Source organism: Etheostoma spectabile, chromosome 17, assembly GCF_008692095.1.
Source record: "Etheostoma spectabile isolate EspeVRDwgs_2016 chromosome 17, UIUC_Espe_1.0, whole genome shotgun sequence".
Taxonomy (NCBI): Eukaryota; Metazoa; Chordata; class Actinopteri; order Perciformes; family Percidae; genus Etheostoma; species Etheostoma spectabile.
In genome coordinates this window covers 886,292-911,583 of record NC_045749.1, presented here as the reverse complement: position 1 = coordinate 911,583, position 25,292 = coordinate 886,292, and the positions used below count along the sequence as shown (strand labels likewise).

Here is a 25,292-nt window from a genome sequence, read left to right as displayed (position 1 = left end):
TTACTCATCAAAAATCTCATTGCGTAGATATTTTGTGAAAGCACCAATAGTCAACTCTATAATATCGTTGCAGTATCAATATCGAGGTACTTGGTCAAAAATGTCGTGGTATTTTAATCTCTCCATATCTCCCAACTCTACGTTACGGTTGGTAACATTGTGCCCAAAAAGTATAAAAGAAAACAGCAACACAAACCCCTCCGAAAGCGTTCATGTTCCCCTGTATGTGCAGATGGAATATGTTCCATGCGTACGTGTTACAGTAGAACAAACTGCCAGGGGGAAACTCCAGTCTAGTCAAGGCCCCATGTTGATGTATAAGAGAGAAAGTTTCATCCGAAGCAGATGATGGGAGCGGAGGAAAATTGAGGTAGCGGTTGACGGTTTGTGGTCACCTGCTGGGCTTTGAGGAGAACAGAGCCTGTAAAAGACTGAGCAAGACACAGGACACAAAGGAAAGAACGGAGGGGGGGGGGGGGGGGGAGACACATATAAAGAAAAGGCACTGAGCATAAAAATGCAGACTAATAAATGTAGGAGAATATAAATCCTTTCGGTTTCCTTGTGGACAGAATGAAAGATAAAGCAGATTCATTGTGACTCTGTATGAGTAAATTCAATCGATGCAAATAGAGCTTTATCATATCCAATTCTCTTCAAGCTATTTATGCAAGAATGCTAATCAAACACACCTTTTATTATCAAGGTTGGTTCAAATAATTGCTGTTAGAAAAAAATCTATTTGAGCAAGAAACAACTTTATTTATTCAATTAAAGGAGACAATGTCAGAGCGGAGAATTAATTTTCTTTTAACTGCTGCCAGCACAATATGGCTCAACCGGCATCCATATTAAAGACCCTAGTGCATTAATTAAAATCTGAAGCAACCAGTGCACTCAACTGCAATTTGAGCACACAAAAGAATTCATTCATTTGGCCTAAAATAATCATTAAAGCTGCATATCCTGTTCCCCAACTCAGTGTTGAGCTTTCCCGTTATTTATTCATTGAATATCTATTAACCTGAAGGCATTTCACAGAGAGGGAAATGTATTATTTAATAAGGTTGATATTGCAGTGCCGACACTTGGAAACAATATTTATTCGAGACAGATGGCAAATAAATCTCTAAGTTAAAAGACTAAGACACGGTGTGGGAGAAGGGGGAGGATAGAGGACGTTTGAAGATATAGTAGAGCTTCAAATATGAAATTAATTCATTGATAAGTTGTCAATTATTAAATTAATCGCCAACTTTTTTGACAATCGATTTATAGGTTGGACTCCTTGACTCATTTATGAAAGATAAAGTAAAAACTCTTGGATTCCAGCTTGCAATTCCGGCGCAAAATGAACCTAGGGGTTAATAACACGTGGGTACCGAGTCGACCGCTCTCTGGGATATGTGTTCATGCTAATCAAATGTAACCAGTTTTAGCGCAAACCGCTAATTAGCTTATAACGCTATTCGTCGGGGCACCGGTAAAAGGAAATCACTATTTCTATACCACTAAAAAGGCTCAAATTAGCACTCCACTTCCAAGGTAGCATAATGAGGGTCCCTTCATGTAAACCGAAGCATTGAGAACTTTGGAAGTGTACAGACAGTTTATTAAAAAGATAAAGTTTATGAAGACTGTACCATTCGTGTGTACAGGCAGGCGCCATCTTGGGAAAACAGTCATGCCCCGTCGAACCGAGAACACGTGTAACCAGAAACCAGTAATAAGACTCAAGCACGGCGCTAATTTGCGGTTTGTTGACGAATAGCGTTAGAAGCTAAGTAGCGGTTTGCGCTAAAACTGGTCACATTCGATTAGCATGAAAACATATCCCACAGAACGGCCGACTCGGTACCCATGTGTTATTAACCCCTAGGTTCATCTTGCCCTGGAATTGTCCTTTAAATTTATATGTTTTATAGTTTTTTCTCTCCTCTGTGACAGTAAACTGAATATGTAAAACAAGTAATCAAGTCACTTTAGGACGTCATCTTGGGCTTTGGCTAGTCTGTATCCATGACGTTCCACTTCAGGGATTGCTCCAGTATCGCCAGAAATTTCGGCAGATGAGCTTCTTTTGGGCCAGATGTTCGTTACCTTCTGCTTTCTTTGTGTTTTCTTCTTTCTTTGTGTAAATTACAGTCAATTTATGAGGACTATGGTGAACTTCTCTTTTGATCTTTGCAGGGTAAATCCAGACAGCTAGCTAGACCATCTGTCCAATCTGAGATTAAAACAACCTTTGAAAGTACACATGTTCCACCAAAACAAGTTCCTTCCTGAGGCTGTTTTGCAGCGGCACCATGGCTCTGTCCAGCGCTTAGCACCGCCCAAGATGATTGGGATTGGTTTAAGGAAATGGCAATAAACCAGAGCACGTTTTTCTCCCATTCTGGTTTTCTGTGTGGACTAGCCAGACCTGCCTCCACAGCGCTGTGGAAAAAGGTCTGGCAATGCGAGACTAGGTTTTTGGGTAAAACTGTTTCAAATGAATTCATCCTTTCCTGACATGTTATAGACCAGCCAACTAATGGAGTAATCAAGAAAATAATCAACAGATTAATAAACAATGAAAACAGCAGTCCAGCAGCAGCACTAATAACTACTAAAAACTGTTTACGACAAATCAGGCACACTTTTATTTTGCCTCTTCAACAACACTGTAATGTGATTTCCCGCCTCCGGGCTAAAACTGACCAGTATCCCAGTTATTGACTGTTGGATTTTGTGGACATGGTTTGACCTTGAAAGACACATACAGATCTGGGTCAAACAGCTGCACATGTTAACACACATGCAGTGTTCACACATACTGTACACATAAAGTAGTAGAGGCCTGATAAACAAACCCAACCCCCTCATCTACTGTAGCCGCAAGGGAACAGTTGGTTAACCTCATATTGAGCTTCCGCATCATTATACATGAACAAATCCTTAATCAAAAGCTGGATATTGTCACAACAAAGTTGCACCCATTCATGAATTGTGTGTGTGTGTGTGTGTGTTTAGTGGGGGGGGGGGGTAGGATTTTGATTTCTTAGCTTTGTAGGGAAGGAGTGAGGTGACAGGTTTGAGCCTATGATCATTTTGTTGATGCAAATTGATGCAATTTTACACAATTGCAATATGTTTTAGGCAACTATACATATAGGCAACGATACATATTTTGCAAGTACACACTGTTCAAGTTCACAGGTAGCCACATGAGAACTTCTAATTGGTAAACCTCGCACAAATCAAGCTTCGGTAACCCCTTCTGCATCATAAGCTAATATCCTAATATGTTATTTTACCAAATTTCAATATGTTGTACACACTTTCTAAACATATTCTATGTAGGCAGCTACATATATTTTGCAAGTACACGCTCGCATGACATGATGCTGTTTGTGTGCTATCGCCTCATGGAGATACATTATGAAAACAGCAGGAGATGATACATTATTTAGATACGTTGCTGTAACTGTGATCTAATGAACAATATGACAAAATCACTGTAGTGTAAGTCCATCTGTCAGCCAAAGAGACATTGTATTATTGTGTAAACACCTAACACACTGTTACTACAGAGGAATAATCCCATGTGAATACAAAACCACATGTGAAATATTCACTAATTGTGGATCCTTTGCGAGCATACTAAAAAAAATGAGGGCTCTGCCAAATGACAACAATTTAGTCACAGCGAGAGTTATTGTCCTGTAAATTATTCAAGCAAAGGCGGAAAAGTGGCACGCATCAGAAACACATCAGAAACAGCTGCACAGTGGGAAATATCTGAATATATTCTGAGCTTCAACGTCAGTGCAGGTTACTCTCATAAAAGAATTGAGTGGACCGCATTTACTAGTATTCACTGGCCCACATAATACAACACTTAGTATATTTGGAAAGTCATAAATGTCTGTTATCACATTTTTTCTACATTACCTTGAATTTACAGAAAATGTGTTGAAGGCTCTCAAATGGACAAAACCCTCAGCTTTTGAGGGAGCTTTATAATTACAGTGGTAGCCATTGAAATAAAATCCCTATCCTGCATCTAAGCTGCAATTATCCTCCACAAGTACTAAAAAAAAACGCCCCTGCCAGCCATTTTTTCTTTTTCAGAGAGAGCTGAATTCGTATATTGTAACAGAAAATGGTAATCTCTCAAGCTACAGTAGAACCTGACAGAACATTTACTGCCCCTTTTAAGAACGTCTTAAATCAAAGTGTTTCTGTGATCTAAAGGAACACTCCGAGCAGACTGTAAAAAGTGGACCTCAGCACTGACTTATAAGTAAAGTGCAATCCTTATCAGTTTTGATGGTTTCCTGCAGACAAATGCAAGTCATCCCACCCAAGTGCACTCCGAGTGGACTGTTGTTAAAAAAAACACACACACACACACACACACACACACACACACACACACACACACACACACACACACACACACACACACACACACACACACACACACACACACACACACACACACACACACACACACACACACACAGTCTCTGAGACTCCATTACTTTCTTGGCTATCTTCCAGAGTGTGGATATTTTTCAGCATTTAGTGAGGGAAGATAAAACAAGCACACACCAAACTGTTTCCGTCAAATCTCCATCACGCTGTATGATAGCTGCAGGTGTACAACACAGCCAGCGTGTTTCTCTCTGGAAATCTTCCTGTTTAATTTCCCAGTCCGCCCGCTTGCTTGCCTGCCTGCCATCCTGAGAGGATATGTTAAATGTGCTTGGCCTGGGGATGTTTGATTTCTCTCTGCTGTGCTCCCTACCATCTGACAGATTAGAATAATAAGGAGAGCTAATTGGAGAGGCTGCTCATATGCTGATTAGATGGGAAGCATCCGCCTCTTTCTTTCTCTCTGCGTCTTCTTTCTGGTTTCACACATGCTGTTTCCAGAGTTTCTGGAAATGTGTGCTTCTATATACTCAATATACTGCAGCAAAGACTGTGTGTGTGTGTGTGTGTGTGCCCTTATATATGTCCGGGGTATTGCTTTAACTCTCTCCAGCTTCCTCCAGCCAGTAAATCGAGACATATTTTCAATTTCTACTGCTTAGCATTACGACGCCTCTTAATCCGGGGGAAAATCAATGTCTAATAACCTATGAAAATGTACATTTGCTGTTTTACCATTGCCAGAGGCTATGTCTGCATCCCCTGGGCACGAGGTTATAAATATGCCTGCATTACCACTGAAAAAAATTGAATACTCTGAATACTCTAGGCTAAGTGAAAGAGAAGGAAAGCAACCAGCTGCTTTTGCTACTAAAGGTGTTCGAGAGCTTTTTGTGAACTACTTGAGTTTCACACTTGTGTTTTAGAGTCTAACTGTGTCAGTGTGTATGTGTGGCTATAATGTGTGCATTTGTGCATGAGATAGAGGAGGAAGAGATCGCTATCACTCATCTGCAACAGGATCGCGCCTGCTAATGCTGTACTCCTTAATTCTGGAGCCTGCATGGCACTTTGGAAATAAATCCTAATACCCTAGATCCAGATATTAACGCATTTCACAAAATATTCTACTTCCCTGCTAAGCACTAACCAGTATTCTTCACTCAAGCAAGAACAAAGACCACACAGCTACTTAAAAAGGTGCTTCTTTATCCTCTTTTCCTTTTAGCTGAAATTTTCACTCAGCACACTTGGAGCTTCTATTTCCGACTTTGATTGTTACAACCGGTGAATGGTGCCACCTCTGCCAGGAGACACACAAAAGAAGATTATATTGCCTTTAGCACGCTTCTCACTCCAGCTTAACCCCTGGTTGTTTCTCTTAAAACAGAGTTAACATTGACTGGTGTTAAGCAAACTGAACTTTTCATGAAGATTTGTCTTTTGAACGTCGCCTTGTATATTTCCCACTGGTGCGATGAAAGTGTGCCTTCGGTGTCCCATGAGGAACAAAGACAGCCCGCTGACAGTTAAACCTGCTAAATTCATTATTTCACTTCTTCTCTGAGAGGCTTTAATTGCGGAAAACTTCCTAAGATTTTACCCACAAAGTGCTACTTATGTGTACTTGTTAAGAGTTTGAATCAAAACTGGATGAAAATATGTTTTAAAACATGAGTTTTAGGAGAAATTTATATCACATTAAAGTCCATTCAGCTGCTTTGTGTTTATTAAGTCAATAACCAGAAAATGAACTGAAGACAATTATAATTATTGACAAGAAACATTGCCAAACATTTGCTTGTTTCAGCTATTTTAATATGAAGTTTTTCATTTCTACACTCTCTTATGAATTAAATACAGTTGAGTTAGCTCTGAACTGAACTATTTTATTTAGTATGCCGTACCGTCATCCTTAAAATCCCAAAATGTCTTCTTAATATGGCTGCAACTAACACATATTTTCATTGTCAATTAATCTAAGTCTTATATCAGTGAAGAGTTTAACCCTAGTTATAGTAGGGAATGGAGCTTCGAAGCTTCATTCATAAAGCTAAACATTTGAATGCGGCGCAGGATGAATATACTGGCGATAGTTTTTTGGGGGCAACTTTTTAGGGGAGATTTTTTGGGCGGATCTTTGTCATTTGATTTGTCTAATTACAAGGTCTGCCTCCGAAGAACCAGCGGCGCTGAGCAGCGTTCACTCGGCTGTCACAGAGTGGTCAGAGAGAGGCAGCGTGTTTTTGAGTTTATTTATTACTAGTGCTGTCAAACGATTAAAATATTCAATCATGATTTATTACATTGACGTCATAGTTAACTCGCAATTAATCGCACATTTTTATCTATTCTAAATGGCCCTTGGTTTCTTTTTGTCCCAATATTTCTTTTCTCATTTTAATGACTTTATCAACATGGAAAAGTGGATCGGCTTGCTTTGTGCAAAAGTTTTTTTATTGAAAACAACATTGGTATGTAGCCTACTGTATAGCCAACTCTATAGCCTACGTTTAACTGACAGCACTAATTATTACACAAAAAAAGCTAAGAGAGCTTGTAGAACGGAGCAAACTCGCCGCTCGAACACATCGCCCAGTTCAAACTTTCAAAGCTTCATTTTTGAAAAAAAACTCAACAGAAGCTTTTGAAACGCGGATTTCAGTCCACGATGACATCATCAAATTGCTTGATTTTTGCCGACACATGGTCCAAACTGCATTCACTTTACAGAGAAAAACCACAATATTCCGATTTAAAGCTGGAACCGTCACATGTGTGGTAATTTATAATCAAAACGGTTGCAGATACATTTGTCAGAAAAGTCCCCTCTGTGAGTCTGGCCTGTGGTTGGGTGAGATTGCTGCTGCTGCTGGTGATGAGCAGGGAAGGCCTGACCTGGATGTAAACAGCTTCAGATGAATACAGGGGCTTAGCAGGCAGACTGGCTGGAAGGATGAATGACTGCGCAGCTTAGCTAGGGCCTCCATCAACACACACACACACACACACACCTGTACGTCAGCGCATACAGCACAACACACAAATCACTAATAACTGCCACCGGCGCTCTCCATCTTTAGGGAGAGGAAGTTCAATTCTGCTCAGTCCTGCTCTCAAGAATGCAAACAGACACCCGCTGCAGTCCATAGCTGGTCACTAGCAGACCAATATTAAATCCATCAACCCTGCCTCTGCCTCCAGAAGAAAATGTCCACACGCACACATAAAATACCTGATAGACCGACGACCAGAGAGACATCCACAACCTTATGAGGAGGTGATATGACCGCACAAATTAGTCCTGAAACGCCTAGTCAATCAATTAATCCAAAAACAAATTGATATTGACAATCATCTCTGTCATTCCACAGATGCTAGATACAAGGCCAGAGATACAAGCAATACACACAGGCTACATATGATTAGTGTTTGTGGTGTATTATCCGTCTTGTTCTTGTCTTATTCTTGGAGCTTTCCTTCCAGAAACATCTTCTTAATAACGTTCATAACTTGTGCCTGGCAGGAGCACTTCGGCCTGGCCTTGGCAACTTTGATAGCTCTTTGGAAAATCAATGCTCAGATATAAGACTGAGTCGGAGCCTGAAGGTAAGAGGGAGGGATATGGGCTATGTGACGTTTTGAAAGAAAAGGTAGTGGGGAGAGACAAACAGCCGAGGAGATGAATGTAGATGTTCGGGGAGAAAAAGAAGAAAGGAGAATCGCGGAAAAGAAGAGCGTAATCCACGAGATAGTGTGACAGATTGACAGCAGGCCGAGTGAATTCAAAGCAAAGTGAAGTTAGTGTGCATGACTGTGTAATGGAAGTCATGGGAATCAACATGAAAATAGGGAAAAGACATGTCATGAAAGAAGACTTTCCCAATCTTCCCTTGAAAATGCTTACAGTGTCAACTGTCTGTGTAGCACAATGTATAACAGTGGATACAACAAGTGTTAAACAAAAGCTTCTGTCTGTAAACTAGACATCTTTTTTTTTTAGCTATATAGTCATGCATTGTCCTCCACAGCTCTGCAGAGGAAGGTCTGGCTAGTCCACACGGCCGGAGCCATGGTGCCGCTGCAAAATAGCCTCGGGGAGGAACTTGTACACGTAGGGAGGCGAGCTCGGGAATTAAAATGGCTGCCAAGTGTGTGATGACAATTTTACTCAAAAAAAAGATAAATATAATTTGATTATTTTTGTGATTTTTTTTTTTTTTTAAAGAAGGTTTGTGTAAGTAACTTAAATAGTGTGATTAGTTTAGAGAAGAGTAAAGGGAGTTACTTCTTCTGAGATCTAAAGAGTTCTGACATGAAAAGTGGTAAAATGTGCTGCTCTTGCCCTTGAATAAACTTCTGTGACAGAGGAAAAAAAGGAGAAAAAATAGAGCTGAGAGAAGATGTAGAAAGGATTTATTTCTACTTAACGATAAGAGCCAAGTGTGCAGCAAGTTGAGGGGGCCAGATATGGGAGACGGCCATGTAATTCAGAGGGGGGGGGGGGGGGGGGGGGGGGGATGTCTGGGGAAGATCTGAGACACAAACAGTTTATTTCAAAAGTCAGCATTCAAATAGTCAACCGATTGTCCCAGAGAAATGAAAAGAGTATTTGGACAATTAGCCTTTGTGCCTAAAAAGACAAGTGACAAAAAATTACACTAAACGTCTTGTTGGCCTGTCAACATGCATGAAAAATTGATTGGTTTAGGTGGACATTTTGTGAGTGCTCATAGGGAGCTGTGCTGTTCTACCTCTTAGCGTGTGAGCGTATCTGTTTGCACACTATACATATAAACTTTAGAGATAGGAAAATGACTCAAAACTGTAGAGAACGTCCATAGAGAATAATGAATGACAGCCCTTCATCCTTTGACTGTGAGTTTCTTCAAAAATTAACAGAAAATATACAGTTTCAATATTCTGTATTAATTCCTTCACATATCCTGTTCCGTCTTCTTTGGCTGTACAAAATCTGTGCAGCTATACAACTCACTGACAAAATCTTAAAAAAAATAAATAAATAAAATCACATTAACAAGAGTAAACTTAAAATGGCACTCAACCACACAATTGGCAGCGGACAGAATATCAAATACGTAAAGCTGCAATTGTTTTTTCAATCAAAGCAACATCCAGATGTGCTGACACGGTGATGTCCATGACATCAGTCATGTGCAGACGGATAAAGCTCTGCTCTACCGGAAGAAGGACAAATGCTAATTCTGGCGGGATTTCACGTTATCAATAAATGATTAATGACTCCGGATTCACTATCGCGAGAGAATATATGAATTCCATTTTACAGAGGAACTGTCTCACTCAACTAGATGATTTGTAATTAATCAATGTCAAGGCCAGTTATCGGTTATCAAGAGGATATTGGCACGCTGAATCCTTTGCTTATCAGGTGGCCACACATGCTGTACAATTGACAACTGCACATTTTAGACTGGCCTTTTATTGTGGCCAGCCTAAGGCACACCTGTGCAATAATCATGCTGTCTAATCAGCATCTTGATATGCCACACCTGTGAGGTGGATGGAGTATCTCGGCAAAGGAGAAGTGCTCACTAACTCAGATTTAGACAGATTGGTGAACAATATTTGAGTGAAATAAGCCTTTTGTGTACATAGAAAAAAAATGGGGGCAAAAACAAAAGTGTTTATAATTTTGTTCAGTGGATGTAGATGTCAATGTCTGTAGATTAGATTACACTGAATTTATACAGCATTTAACTTGTAGTATGTTAATGTGAAGAAGCCACCTCTGTAACTGCACAGAGAAATATAGGCATTGGAATAAAAGTTATTTGGTTTTTGATGTCTAATAGGTCTAGATGTCTTTTAAATCTGCAAAATAAGCAAATCAATGTTTACTGGGTGACTCATATCCCACTGTAATCATTCTTTGCACCTTCAAAAACATCCACGTTTTTTTCTTTTTAAAGATATTTTTGGGGCATTTTCATCCTTTATTTTTTGACAGGAAAACTGAAGATATGAAAGTGGAGAGGGAGAGGATGACGCAGCAAGGGGCGCCGGTCGGAGTCGAACCTGGGCCCGCTGCGTCAAGGAGTAAACCTCTATGAATAGACGGCCGCTCTACCAACTGAGCTGTCTGGCCGCCCCAGATTTCCTTTCATATGCCTTCAATACTCGTAACTATTGTTTCAACACCATGTAAGTGATTAGAATGGGGTTAGGGTTTAACTTAATCACGAAAAACCTTATCAGAGAGCATACAAGGCCTGGATTCACATCTAACCCCTAACCCTTACCCTAGTCTGGATCAACGGAAGTACATTTCCAGGATAAAGCCTGGCATCCGGCGTGTCAGCCACATCAGGCCTGTCCCTCACCGTCCGCTCTCAAAATACGTTCAATACGGAAAAACACAACAAACTCAGAGATAGCAAGATAGAAGCCCAAAAAGGCAAAGTTTTTAAGGATACATTTGATCGTGCAGCAAGGCAGGCCAGATGCTTCTTTAGAGGAATAATTGTAAAGATTTACAATTATTCCATCCTTTTCTTTTTGTGACTATTATTGCCACTGTTCATCACCCATCCCCCAACCGGCCCCGTCAGACACCGCCTACCGAGAGCCTGGGTCTGTCCGAGGTTTCTCCCTTAAAGGAAGTTTTTCCTACCAACTTTCGCACTAATTGCTTGCTCTGGGGGGAACTGCTAGAATTGTTGAGTCTGTAAATTATTGTGCGGTCTAGACCTACTCTATCTGTAAAGTGTCTTGAGATGACGCTTGTTATGATGTGTTACTATAAATAAAATGTAATTGATTAGTCTCCCTGACGGCTTAGCAGATCTGTAAGCAAAACGTCCCGTGTCCCAGTTAAATCCTTCCTGGTGCTCGGGACACTAGGTTCCAGCTTGTTTTAGAGTGTCACATCATTCTGCTCCACCTCGCACACGCAAATACCAATGCTAATGACATTTGGAGCTTAGCTGTGTCACCACAGCAACGACATCTCGGGTGTGTTCCTTCTCTTTCCTTAAAGGAAAGAGTCACCCCCACAGAAATGACTGTGAAGTATTTTTCCTGACAGGAGAGGACAAATAGTGTTAAACAAACCCTGCATTAGACCGTCTCCTTACCTGCGAGTAGCAGATATAATGTACACAAATGACTCCTGCCACAGCGCCCGGGGGAGATCTACAGCAATTCAAACTTAATTTGACATCGTAAATGTTGGTGGGGGCGCGTGGCTGTGCATGTGAGTGTCTATGTGCACATTTATGCGTCTCCGAATCCACGTGTTTTATGTGTTTGAATCTACCTTTCAGATCGCATACATTTTCTTGATTCACACGGCTTTGCCAACACAGACGTGAATGTGCCATCCATCAGGCAGCTGATTCGATCAGGCGTCAGCGCCTAAACTGATCACTGTGGCAAGAGGCGAGCAACAAAGCAATAACACACTCCTAGCCCTAATCTGTTGCTTTTTAACTTCATTTCAAAGACAGACTCCTCTCACTTTCAATATCTGTACGAGCATCACAATTCAGCTAAAAAGCAACAGCAGCTCTCATTGAATGAATCGTCCTGCTACAGCTCACTTCCTCTGTGGGACACGCTGAGAAAAATCAATATAGACTTTTATGTTTTCCCTCTACAGAACGAAGGGGAAAGCTGTACAATCATAGCTGTGGTGCAAACTAATTTCTAAGAATCAACATTGCGGCTAGAGCTGTTGCTGCACAAATAACTGTCTCAGAAATAATTGTGATTAACAATATTTTTGTCTTTTAATTTAAAAATATGATTTACTTTTTCAAATAAATTAAAGTTTTGAATGGATTCCAGGATAAATATGTTGGTTACATATCACTGTCTTGTGACCCAGATTATGTAATGAAGCAAACCACGGCTCTTTATTACCATAAAACGTTTTTACTAACTGTACCCCCCCCCCGTCATTTATGTTGCTATGAACGTGTATAGGGTCAATTGCGGTAAAACAAAGACACTGCGTTCATGTATGAAAATGGACATCTACACCATTATATAATAATTGTTACAGGCCAAAGTGTGCCACATCTCCTCTCCTTCAGGATAAAAAAAATCCATGAGCTCACATAACAAAAGAGTCCATAGAGAGTACAGTCAAAGTTATAATAAAAAGGGCTGGGTATCACATTCAATACTTTTTAGACACCGACTACATTGCCTGTAAAGTATCGTGGATTGGAAAATGTCTCGTCATTTAATACCCAATTTCAATCCCTATGGAGTCAGTGAGCCAATGAGCATGCAGCATTATTCTTCCAACATCTAATAATGTCTGTGATTGGCTGTCTTAATGTTACACGTTGTAGTGGTGCGCAGGAAAGACTCTACGTTACACAGAATCAGGGCTCACGTAGATGAAAAAAGAAATAACAAGATTTGCGCCAGAATGTTGTTATTTTTTTTTTGTTTTATAAAATTGGTATAGAAAAAAAAAGTATAGTTTAGGAGCTGGTATAAAGTCACGGTATTGGATATTAAATAATTTTGAGCGAGTTACATATACAGTAGTATAAAGTTACATATAACAGTAGTTACTGATTTAAAGAATGATTTGTTAAAAATATCTTTTAAGTAAACATGAAAAAAATTCTTTTTCTGTTTGTCACGTAGTTGACTGCAGAGGAGACCGAAAGAGGAGAAAACGAGAAACAAAAACATGGCAAAATATGTAATTCTTTAATCAGAGGGTGACAAAAGAAATCTGTAAACCAATGTGTGTTTCCATCGACATACCCTTAAGAAAATATTTCAAAGAGGTGAAAACAATATGCAGAACGACACAGCATTTTGTTGCCACCTTCTATGCAATATGGTGCTTAATGTTAGGCTCATTAATTCATCTTCTTTGCCCTCCTACCCACATTTATAGTCCCATCTGTACCATATACGCAATCGGTTTTCTACAGACATCTGCCAACAATAGACGAAGAACCAGAAGCTAAATAAATTGGCTAGTGGCTATCTGTAAGTCAAAACAATATCTCATTAAGTCTTTATCGATTGAAAAACTTGGAACACTCCCCATCACATTTTGTTCTTAATCAATATGCACACTTTGCACCTCGGCTGCATTAACCCTCATGTAGTCCTCGGGTCAAACTGAACAGTTTTCCTATACCAATGTTCTTTTTAACTACCCAAAATAACATGATTGATTCCACACAACGCTCTTTGGCAAGTTTAAATCTCTACTTTCATTAATTTTGGGTCTTTTTCAATTTTATAGAATTTGAAAAAAAATGGAAGTGTTTTTGAAATAGTATTGAGTAAAAGTTGACATATTCCAGTCTGTGATTATCATCAACATCCATTCCTTTAATTTTAGTCTGAATAATTCCGAATTTTTGCTTTTCTAACTCAAACATCAGGTATAATTTCTTATAAATGAGGTATATTGACCATAAATTCCAAAAATGACTGTAAAACTGAAGGTGATAAGTTGGTGTTACGTAACATCAAAAAAAAGTGACAAACATTGAAAAAAAGCGTCATAAGTGTTGAAAAAAGGGACAAAAACATAAGAAAAAGTTAAAAACATCAATAAAAAGCTTCAAAAAAAGTGTTGATTTTCAATTTTGACAGGAAGACAACACAAGGGTTAAAAACAACGCGTTGACATTTCTGTTTTTTTATTGCAGAAGTGCATAAAACAGATGCATGCAAGATGTACTCATGGTGTCACAGCCTCCCTGCAGAGAGCTTCAGTAATTGGCTTCCCTCTCTCCACGACAAATCAAAATGGTCGATAATTGGACCAGCATGGGGTATGGGCAGGAGGTCATGGCGGACACTGCTCACACACACACACTGCTCACACACACACACTGCTCACACACACACACACACCACACACACACACACACACACCACACACACACACACACACACACACACACACACACCACACACACACACACACACACACAAACCAAACAAACAAACACACTGAATTGTTTGGCTAAAGGTCTTATCTTTGAATTCCATCCAAATGCAATTAAAAAAAAGAAAAAACATCACCTCTGCAGACATCTCTCTGTCTTTTCTTAAAAACTGGCTTCTTTACTCATCTCTCTTACAACTTCATCACCCAAGAAGGTAGTGGACGTGAAGTGGAGAATAGGTTACGTGACAACAGAAGAGAAGACAGAGGAAATGATTGAGCCAACATGATTTAAAGTACAGCAGCGGACCACATCATTTTCCCTGTTTATGCATACATGGTGATGGTCAACTATGATAAAATAATGAGGCAGTGATGAAAAATATACTGTATATGTATATTTTATAAGGAAAAAAGAAGATTAATGGAAGAAATTTACAACAATCCCCCCCACAATTTAATAGCATAACAAACAAATGTGAAGAAATGGTTTTATTCTGAACACATGGTGCAGCTGCAGTGGTGCAATAACTTTCTGTTTTGGCAACAAAATCCAGAGCCATAATCTATCTCAGCACCTCAGGCAAGGTTACATTTAATCCCTATAAATTGCAGCTGCTTTTTTTGTGGATATCACTTTTCCTTAATCATAAAAGGTGGATGCATTGGGTTCTTCAGAGAGGGACAGGGGCAGGGACATTTCTCAATAGCATGGACAGAAACACTCCTAATAAATCATAATCAACAGCTGGCCGATGGGAAGACAATACATGCCTTCACAAAACTGAAAAAAAATCTCTCTTAGAGTCGAAGGGCACAGTCCCATGATGCTTAGAGGGAGGCAGGGCACACAAATTAATTGTTCTGGTGAGACGTCACGCTGGCTTTCTGCAATTAACTCCTCGAATGTCTGGGTGCTACTTGAGCTGCTATATGATCTGCTGTGTAGACAATGAGATTAGCTGCAGTCACAGCCGGGCCGGGCCAGGCCGAGTCACATCTGCTCTCCGCATCCAGAGTCATGGTTTAGAAACTAAGCTCCTAAAGACACACTGGGACACACTGGGGAGAGTTTCAGGGTCGGTTTCCCTCAGTAGAATAAAGTCAAACCTGAATTCAGTTGTATCAACTGGTTTCTTATTACAGTTGACTCAGGCTCTGGGTAAAGTTTAGCATAAAAAATTACACTGAGTAAACTGAAATAAATGAAAAGCATGGACTGAAATTAAAACAGTTCCCTCCAAAGTCAACTTGAATTAAAAAAAAAATAATTACACACACATGTATATATGGTTTCACCTCTGCTGGAATTTCAACATGCACGGTGTTTCACATATGTGATTTTTAAGAACACCTATTTCCTTTCAACACAGTTTGCACACCATGAATCAACACAGGTGCAGGCTAACACTTATTTGACAACCAAATCCCCATATTCATTAGCCTCCCGGAGCCTTAATGGTAATGAGAAATAGTTTTAGACCTTTCCTCCAACTTATTCAATTCTTCGTGTAAATACACCGTAGGCCAGGGAGCGCCGTGCCGCGCGAGCAAGCCTAGCATAACTGGCAGTCTGAGCACATAATCCCAACTACAACATGGCACAAAGCAGAGAGGAGGAGAGAGGGGGATTGAGGGGAAAGAGAAAGGAACTGTGAAAAAGGGGCTGAAAAGCCAGCAGAGACAGCAGAGGTGAGAGGAGCAAAACGAGAAGTGAATGGAGGTGTTAGGCGGTTAGGGTGTTTAGTTGACAAAGCCATCGATAAACCGGCAAATTAGGTCATTGTTAAACTACTTGGTGATGTAAAATGTGTGTCGATGTCTCATTTGCACGTGTGACCTATCGAATTGACTTCCCAAATGCAGAAGAAATACGGCCCTTTCGTAAGCAACATTGCAGTTTCACACGTCTTAAACAACCCAAAATAGATCTGCTTCAGGAGACTCAAACTGCAGCGGGAATGTGTTTTACATGTCGATTGTTCTTAGCGGCAATAATGTATTGAGTATTTTGTGTCCAGTTTTGTCAGACTGAAGGCTTTGTAATCCTGACACAGTTGGACAATCCTCTGATATCACGGCTTTCAATAACTTTTAACAATGAGATTTTGATGAATGACTCATCGCTCGTAACGCTGACAAAAACATTTTGCCACGAGTGCGGCTTCTTACACTGTAAATGCTGTTCACAACACACACAGCGTCCACAAGATGCAGAAGGCAAACTTTCACTATATCTACGGTAGCAGACATAGCTGCAGACCTTTGGTAAAAATGAAGAAAAATATAAATGACTTTTAATAATAATTATTATTTTAAATGATAAAAGGAAAATGCGTTCAAATAAATGTATCATAATCAATCCACCACCACACACACACACACACACACACACACACACACACACACACACACACACACACAACACACCCACACACACACACACACACACACACACACACACACACACACACACACACAATGCCTCTTATTTCCCTAATTTGCGACATTAGGCAGCGTGCCGCTTCAATTGGTGTAAAATGGAGTTAATAAACAGTTTAATACAATAGTGTCAGAGCTGGGGGAGGAGCATAGGCAACATATACACATCCCTCTTAACTTTTAAAGTCCCCTTGTTCTACCCCTTAGTAAGTTACTGCTTCTATGCACATTTCACCTTAATCTGAGCAGTTCAAGGGCTTGAAAGTTATAATATTAAAGAGTTCTGTTCCCTTGTGAAAAGCAAAGCTAAATTGCAAAAGTAACCTCAGACTCCATTGGGATCAAATTTGCTCTTGCCCAACAAATGAACTGGTGCGTTAATATATACTTTCACATTCATTTACTCACTGCAGGAGCGCTTCTCACTCCTCTTATCTCCATCACTCCACTACAACCCAGAGGACGAGTGCACTTCACATGCTGAAGACCAGGGATACATTTCAAAGTAAATTGGTTTAACTAAATGGAAATATTAGAACGAACATAGTTCAATCAGCAGAGCCATCGCACAGTGACTTCACTGTTTAATTCATTGGTAAGTGTGCACACGGGCAGCTAATTCTGTCTGAAAGTGCATCAGCCAAACAGCTGCGGATGAATTAATTTATCATATTGTGGCCTGGTTATTCCGGGTTGTAAATCTCTAGTCAGGAAAACAAGTCAAACATCTTAAGACGGAGTGTGGTTGGGTATAGGAATACATTACTTTGAGTTCCCACTTGTAAATGAAATTGGTTTCCTCGCCAGTCGTAAGCGCATTTGCACTGAGTACATTTCAACCTTCACTTCCCCAAGTTAAGATGCAGGAGCACCAGCGCTTTGCATGTAAATCTCTCAAGTTTAAGCACACAGCCTACGCTCGCTGGCTTGCTCTGTCTGTCTCTTTCTTTCTTGCTGTAACACACATATTCTCTCTCTCTCTCTCTCTCTCTCTCTCTCACCCCCGCACACAAAGCTGCACAGCAAATCCAACTCTGACTTTAACTCTCTAAAACTCTATAACTTGGATTTCCTGTGAAATTCACTGTAGGGCAATTCCAACACGAGTCAGGGGCAGAGACGCAAAGTCAAGTGTACCCACACCCAGACACACACAGCTTGCACACATTGCAAGCCTAAGTCTCTGGCATGTACACACACACAAATGTACACACACAAATCAGTGCTCTCCCATCATCTGAAATAATTACACGTGCCAATATCTTTTTTTTCTCTTCCGACTAAACATCCTGTCTGTCATGCAAAAGCAGGTAGAAACAGAGGGGTACTTACTAACTTTCCCAGGTAGTATATTTCACTTACTAGAGAATTTAAGGTAAATTAATGACGCAAACTGCAGGAAGCTCTTCACATTGAGGGGTTAATAAAGAAATCAGAAACATGGATATCTTGTTTCCTAATTTCCTAAAATTTCCTAAACTTTACTCAAAAACTGGTCAATTAAAGGAAAATGGAATATTTCATTTAAAACCTGATTATGAAAATGGGGGGAAAAGTTGGTTAAAAATTGGTCTCTGACCAATGAAGAAAGCATCTGCTCCAATGTGTTTGTTGATGTAATGTGGTTCTGTTAAAATCCACTTGTGAAACCTCAACATTGTCACAGATTACTAACTTGGCCTGGGACTTTTTGATGGACTCCTGGTTTCAAAACAATGACGCTATCAAATCCTCGATTTGATTTGCGTTCCAGGTCCACACGCGTCACAAAACCCCCAATTAAAGCATTTTCTGTTCACATGTCAATATACAACAGGGCCTTGAGTTGCAAACCAAACCAGAAAATGACTCTAAACACCATATGAAGCCTACTTCAAGTGTCCTGCAGCTGAACAACAACGCTTATCTCCTCTTTTTCCCGCTCACAAAGCTCAATCTGCTCTGCAGCAATCTGGCACAAGAGGCCTGCTGCCGTCATGTGTTTCTTGAAGTAAAAACACTTGATTTGTAATTTTGTGGTTATATGTGCTGTTTCTAAGACTCATAACAGCTCTTAAGTCCTGGAACCTTCTGTTGTTTTCAGAACGAGCGAAGCAAAGCTGTTTCTTGCTGATTTATAAACTTCACTGCTGTTTACTGCTCTTAAAAACATGCAACCCGCTCCCAATGTCAGTAGCCGAGGTTGAGAATACGTTTACATGTCCGTTTATTTTCATAAAGTTTGAGACATTTCATCCTCTCCGGTTTGAAAAATAACATTGTCCATTAATGTACGGTCTGGTCCAGGACTAAATTGGGTGCAAATTGTCTTATTGAAACCAAGTGTAGAACCTGTAAAGCAGAATTTAACCAAAAGTTAAAGATCTCTATGTGCACAGTTATGTTCAGGTACACTACCATTAGGAATGGGCATAGATTGTTAATATTAATGGACAAAGCATCCGGTTTGGCAAAGTATTGCAAGTGTGGAAGTGCCGTAAACACATGCGATTGTTGATGGCGAAAGGAGGTCGGTTTCTGTAGACGTCGGTCAGAAAGCGACTCACTTCTCACTTGATATTTTACCTCAGGAAATATTTTTCATAATGAGTTTAAGGTTTCATTTGCTAGTTTTAAGTGGTCTCCAACGTAGAATTGAATTTGAATTGAGGTACTGATGATTTTAAAATTGACTATAAAGCAAAGGGTGTTTTGGGGTGTGTCTATGATGTGATTAACAGTTTGCAGCCTGTCTTATATGTAATATAACTATGGGACAAAGATATATTTTAAACCTAGCAAAGCTAAAACTTACCGGTAATTATGTAAGCTAGCGTTCAGCAGCAGTTGCATCCAGATTGCCAGTGAAAGTGTAAATCGCAACCAAGATGGCTGCGCCCGTAACGGCAAACACGACAACTCATAGCAGATCTCCACAAACAATGGGTGACGTCACACGTGCTCTGTCCATTAATATTAACAGGCTATGGGAATGGTTAGCTACGCTTTAACTGTCTTTCTGAAGAGGAAAAGCTTCATATTAGGTGAAACTAAATCATAAAAATATAAAAAGTATCATAAAAATTCCTTTAACTATGTAAATACCATGCATATCTAAACTCCTTATATTTCTTTATTTATATTTCTACTTGATATTTATATACTTTGTGCAACTGTAACACAGAATTTCCCTTCGGGGATCAATAAAGTATTTCTGATTCTGATTCTATAGTCTATTTTATGTTTTATTGCTCCCTATATGATGATTTAAAAGCTACGTGTTTTACTGAAGTGACTTTCATCTCTGCTCACTTCTGAATGAAAGTAATGGTGCTCACCTCTGTAATGGTATATTTGATGTATTATACCCTTAAAATTACAAACACCTAAAAATGGCTCAACTATGCCAAAATGTTGTCAATTCCCACCAAAAGTTTTCACTTGTTTTGCCTCTGGCTTGTCTCTAGGAGTGTAATGCGGCGAGTCAAAACAACTCTGCTGTGCCATGTGTGCCGCCAGGGTGCGAGCTACCGCAGGCTTACCACTATCACTGCAAACTGTGAGCAGTGGGAAGGAAGTGCCCTTGCTCATTTCTCAGTCAAAAGACTGGAGCAGAGGCAGCACTTTGGTGGGAGTGTGTGTGCGTGTTTGTATGTGCGTGTCAACATCAGTGATTTAAACAGATATGCTCCACAGGCATGACAGCAGAGAATTGTGAATCACAACACCAGGACAACGGGCTCTCTGCAGCACACACAACAAGGTTGACTTCATGCTCACACACACAAACACCTGCACGCACGCACGCACGGACACACACGCACGCACATACGCATGCCTGCACAAACGGGTGTCTGGCCATGCAGCACTCTCGCTAGTCCGGCTGCACATAAGTCAAGTCAATTTATTAGAGCGCATGTTCAACCTAGGCTTAACAAATGTATTTTGTGTTTTAAAAACAAAGGAAGACAATAAAAATATAGACACAATGAACATCAAACAAAATGTCCCTAAACTAAATCATACGCCAAAGAACAAAAATGTTTTTGGAGACGAGAGTCCACAATCTAGACAGTAGAGGAGGACCTAATATAAATGGGAAGTTTGTTCTAGAGTCTCGGAGCCACAATGGAGAAGGCAAGATCACCCTTTGTTTTCATCCGTAACTGATTAGGCAATCTTAGGTTCCTGGAGGAGTAATGTAGGTTAAGGAGATCAGCAATAAATTAAGGGGAAAATTCATGTAATGCCTTAAAAACAAGTAACATTACATTAAAATGTATTCTATATTTGACCGGTAACCAGTGAAGAAAAGCCAACATCAGGGAGATATGATCCCTCCTTCTGGCACCAGTCAACAATCTAGCAGCCGCATTCTGGACAAGCTGCAGGTGTGATAAAGATGATTGGCAAATCTTAGAATACAAGGAATTGCAGTAGTCAATACAAGATGAAATAAGAGCATGACTAACAGTCTCCAAGTCCTTATGACAGAGGAAGGATTTTAGTTTAGCAATGGTCCTGAGATGAAAAAATCTACATTTGACAACAGAACTAATTTGTTTGTCAAATTTGAAATGCCGATTCAAAGATGAAACCTAGATTTCTGGCAAAAGGGCGCTCACTTGTACATTTTTTGAAAGTTCGTCAACTGAATTTGGGGGTCAAACAACATGGATTCCGTCTTACTCTCATTAAGTTGGAGAAAGTAGTTAGTCATCCAGCACTTAATGTCTTTCATGCGGTGAAAAGGGGACTTTAAGGAGTTGGTATCACCGATTTTTAGAGGCAGGTACAGCTGTGTGTAACCAGCATAACAGTGATAATATATGTTATGTTTGTGAAGAATGAAGCCCAATGGGAGCATGTACAAAGAATAAAATTGGCCCTAAAGTCAAACCTTGAGGGACTCCGCATGTAATTGCTGCCAAAGAGGAGAAGATATTTCCACTTTCAACAGAAAAGGTTTTTTTTTTTTTTTTTAAATAAGTATTGAACCACTGTAGAGCAACATTATGTCCCTTTCACCTCTCCCTCCCTCTGGCTGGATGGTAATAGGGCCCCTGCTCTCAGTCAATGTGAAGCTGTGAATAATGGATGATGTACACGTTGTGAGCGACCGCAGCAGTGCGCTCGCATGATGGACAGGGACACAAAGAGAGACATAGCAGGGACAGCAGACATCTATCTCTGCTTCCTTTTTCCCCATCTCCGTCTCTGTTTGGCTCTTGTTTTTCAGCGGGATAATACTTGTCTTTTTGTTTCAAAACAACAAACAAGTTTTCTGAAAAAAGAATTCCACTCAGCGAGTAGTCCTGTCTGACAGCCTTGAGTGATTTGACCTGGGGTCAGCCAGCTTCACTGTTTACCGTCTTCTTTGACCTTAAAACCACTCACACCATGTCTGTCTCAATCTATGAATAATAGCAGCTCACATGCACCCACACAACGCTCTCCATCCCCTTAAGGTAGCATGGTCATGCCAGCTCCAATTCTCATAATACTCTTTCCATGTGTTATTTCAAGCTCCCCTGGAATGCTCCCCCCGTCATTATTGCCTCTTTTAGCGTGCAGGTATATGAAATACACGTGTGCGTGTCAGCGACATCTAAATTTGAGTGTGAATGCAAACGGACAAACATTCTGTGTGCTATTTTGCGAGGTGTTTGTGGCTCAGTGCCAGTAACCTGCGGCAGTAGTAGTTGGTATCTTGCTCCGGCCGGGTTAGTTGACTGCCATGGTTCCCTTCGGCGCTCATGCCTCGCTCAGTGACCTGTGCTGCTCTGCTTGAACAAATAACGCATGAGGGGATGAGCGGGCGGAGGAGCTCAGCATGTTATTGACCCTGCCCTGTTTAGTACATTTGCCTAATAGTGTTTCTGGGATGTTAGTATTGCGTCTCTGCTCTTTACAGATGATGTAGCTCTGTTGACTTCATCAGACCGTGACCTCCTGCATGCACTGGGGTGGTTTGCAGCCGAGTGTAAAACGGTGGATTGTTCCCTCTGGGTGGGGAGTGAGTTACTGCCCCAAGCGAAGCAGTTCAAGTATCTTGGGTTCTTGTCACAAATGAGCGTAAAATAGAGCATGAGATAGACAGGCGGATTGGTGCCGCGTCGGCAGTGACGCAGGCGTTATACCGGACCGTTGTGGTGAAGACGGAGCTGAGCTGTAAGTCAAAACTCTTGATTTATCAGTCGATCTACGTTCCATCCCTCGCCTATGGCTATGAGCTTTGGGTATTGACCGAAATAATGCAACCGCGGATACAAGTGACCAAAATAAGCTTCCTCCCGTAGGGTGGCTGAGCTCAGCCTTAGAGATAGGGTGAGGTGCTCAGACATCTAGAGTAGAGCCACTGCTCTTTAACGCTGAAAGAGGCCAGTTGAGGTGGTTTGGGCATCTGATCAAGATGCCTCCTCTGCACCCCCCATTAGAGGTTTTCACTACAAGTCCTAATGGTAAAAGGTCAAGGGGGGATCCAGACATGCAGGAGAGATTATATATATGTATGTCATTTGACCTGGGAATGCTTCGTGGTTCCCCAAGAAGAGCTGGAAGACGTTGCTGGGGAGAGGGACGAGAGGAATAAGAAAAGTCGGCTGCACCTGCGATCCGGCCCAGGACACGGAGATGAAAATGTATGGACGTTTATGGGTTTGTTGGTTTTCAAAACTTCTTTAAATTTGTATTCTTCCAGTAGTTCCTGCCTGATGAATCGCTCATTACTGTTTTCATATATGTTCACATCAACTAAACTCTGCACGGATGAAATTAAATGTCTCTCTTTGCTTCAAAATGGGGAACAATTGCAGCACAAAATCTAAATGCAATAATGTTTGTGGTACAGCTTTTAAAGTCATTTGAAAATTTGTGACTTGTAATGTTATACATTTTGAATCAAATTAATTGTGCGTTTTGTCAATTTTGTTTTGTACATATGAAGTAGATATATTGGCTGATGATAGCTTGTCATAGACATGAGGCAGTGAAATTGCCTGCAGTGGTGACAGTGATAATAATAATGGAGCAACATGATAGAAAAAAACATAATTGTATGGACTTCAACTGGGAGAGTCAGACAGCTTGATGTACTGCCGAAGTGGAAAAACATACGTGTCTCTCCCGTGAATTATATACTAACTACATCAATATAGTCAACTGGTTTTGTGCTTTATGACTCATAGTGACCAGTGCTGGATGCGTCAGGCCAGGAGAATAAATATTCCAGTGTGACTGTCACCCTTTGAATCATGCTCAATGACCTTTACGTTACAGCTGCTGTTTAGCAAACTGAGATATTTCCATATATCTTTCTGTGTGCATAATTATTTCATATTTTTCACCCCCACATCACTCCCATCGGTCTCCTCCCTGTATTTCCTACATATGCAGATTTATGCAGATTAGTTTTATTTGCCTTATGAGGTGCAATACGTTTCTTCCAAAAATGCAAATTTAAAACATTTAACACTGTTAACACACAGAGCTATTTAATATATGCACCTTACAGTCCTGTTTCTAATTATTCAGTGTTTTATGTTAAGGCTGAGAAATTTGCAAAGTTTCTAAGAATGGAATGAGAGGATAAACGCTCTGGGCGTGGCCTTGCGTAAGCTCCTCTGACTAAGAAGGCTGATTTCTTTCAGACGGTCATGACTCATTTGGATCAGGAGGAGATTTTAGTCTTCCCCATTTAATAATACTTCACGCAAAAGACAGTTGGCCGGTGGCCAAATCTCTTGAGCTGACAAGGTGTAACGCAGTGTGTTCTGGGTGGTCGGGACAATCATGGGGAATATCAAAGGTCTGATCTCTGCCACGGCAATCATAGTCAAAGGTGTGCCTAAACCAAAGTCATTACCAAGACCAGAGTGTATCAAGACTGAGACAGGACCAAGACTCTGAGGGGTTGAGACTAAGTCGAGACCAAGACCAAGCCAGGTCGAGACCAGACCATGACCAGAATGTGGAAAAAGCTAACCACAGGCACTCCTCAAACTGATTTTGATAAACTCTAAGGTGGTCACAGTTAGCATTACAGAATTTACACACTGCTGTGTGTTTTCTTTTAGATGATGTTTTGCAAATAAATTCCCTATGGTTTAGGAAGCCAAATTGTATTACAGACTATTTGGCTGATATCTTCCAGGCAGCCAGAGCTTCTTCTCCTGTCTAAAGCATTCACTTTCTTGTGAGAGTGTGTTAAGGGGGGCGGGGAGAGGGGAATAACAGCAACGTATTTTTTTAATTAGAAATGAGTCAAGTTATTGGTTGCATTTGAAGTAGGACTTTTTACATCCAATCACAGTAATGATGTTGACACATAAATCAGACAATGCACAGGCAGTTTAGTGATATCCCTGCAGTTGGGGTCTTCAAATAAATTACAGAGACTGAGACAAGACCGAGTAAGAATGTGATGGATTCCAACACAAGACGTTCAAAAAGTGGTCTCGAGACCAAGCCCGATCTGGAGTACTACAACACTGGCTCACACTGTTCTGTGTGTTTAGCAGCAGAAGTCTCCAAAAAAGTA

The 25,292-nt window shown here is 40.5% G+C and overlaps 1 protein-coding gene and 1 long non-coding RNA gene across 5 annotated transcripts in view; both read right to left on the bottom strand.

Moving 5' to 3' along the window:
* Positions 1-25,292, bottom strand: part of gfra1a (gdnf family receptor alpha 1a) — a 118,036-nt gene that overhangs the window by 67,397 nt on the left and 25,347 nt on the right. The gene's annotated exons all lie outside the window — the stretch shown is intronic.
* LOC116705773 (uncharacterized) lies at positions 512-25,292 on the bottom strand. Its single transcript, XR_004336032.1, has 3 exons — positions 25,190-25,292; positions 18,897-18,900; positions 512-524 (listed from the first exon to the last, which is right to left on the bottom strand). It is a non-coding gene; the product is annotated as an uncharacterized LOC116705773 (long non-coding RNA).